Genomic DNA, 1,140 nt, shown 5'->3' with positions numbered 1-1,140 from the left:
TTTCATTTTACATACATATCTATTATATCTTATCAAAATTTAATATAAAAGTCTCAAATGTTAACTGTATTTAAATACTACAATTTTTAATGTTTCCAAATTTTTAGAAATAATTCAACTAATTTTATGTGTAATGAATATAAACTTTTTTCAAATCTCATTCAAATTATTCCATGTTATCTTTTTTGAGTTTTAAAAATTAATGTCATTACTTATTCTAATTGGAAATAATTGAACCTCTTGCCATTAAAAACGGGGATTCTGCTTGAGAAGAAATGTGCTGAAATTAATTTTTTTTTAAATCATTCGAATTTCAATCTTAAAGACGGATAATTGTACACAATTTCTAAGCGCATCTTTCTTATTCTTCTACAAGTTTTTCAAATCAGTTTATACTTTATCAATTCTACTCAATAATTATTGAATTTATTCAATTATTTACATTTTTTTAATTTGTAATGTTATCGAATTAAAAATTTTGATTTTAAAACCTTTTACACTCTTTTTCAAAATTTTAGGAAATTGTTTGATGTGTTTAAAAATCTTCTTTAATTTTCTAAGTTTCTAACAGAATTTAAGTTTAAAATTCGATTTGAATCTCTTCGATTCTTCTTAATATTTCTTGCATTTACTCCATTTTGATCTATTTATTATAATCTTACCAAATTGAAACATTTTGCTTTAAAATCTTCCACACTCTTTTTTTAAATTTTAGGAAATACTTTCACATGTTAAAAAACCTTTTTTAATATTCTCATAAAATACGTTTTTTAAATAAAAAGTCATTAAAAATTTCCCTACCAATCTTCAAAAAGCTCTTTTCTAATCTTGCCTAATCATTAAAAACTATTAAAATTTTTCCTGATTTTCTTTGAAATTCGGCAAAATGAAAAAGATTGTCTTAAAATCTTCAGATTCTTTATTGAAACTTTTAAACATAGTTTAAAATGTATTGGAATTTTTTAAAATCAATTTTTCAATATAAAAAATTATATTAATTATTCGTAGAAACCTAAAACAATTTTTTTTTTATTTTCATGAAACCTTACAAAATTCTTTTTAATATCTTTACAAATTTTAATTATTTTCTACTCGTTTCAAAATTCCCGAATATCTCTCAAACTTACGCAAATTTGAAAG

The 1,140-nt window shown here is 21.1% G+C and overlaps 1 long non-coding RNA gene across 3 annotated transcripts in view; it reads left to right on the top strand.

Moving 5' to 3' along the window:
- The window catches only part of LOC117168522, a 15,752-nt gene that overhangs the window by 10,320 nt on the left and 4,292 nt on the right, over positions 1-1,140 (top strand). The gene's annotated exons all lie outside the window — the stretch shown is intronic.

Source organism: Belonocnema kinseyi, chromosome 2 (assembly GCF_010883055.1).
Source record: "Belonocnema kinseyi isolate 2016_QV_RU_SX_M_011 chromosome 2, B_treatae_v1, whole genome shotgun sequence".
NCBI lineage: Eukaryota > Metazoa > Arthropoda > Insecta > Hymenoptera > Cynipidae > Belonocnema > Belonocnema kinseyi.
Note: the sequence above shows the minus strand (reverse complement) of the source record. Positions and strands in the feature narration are given on the sequence as shown.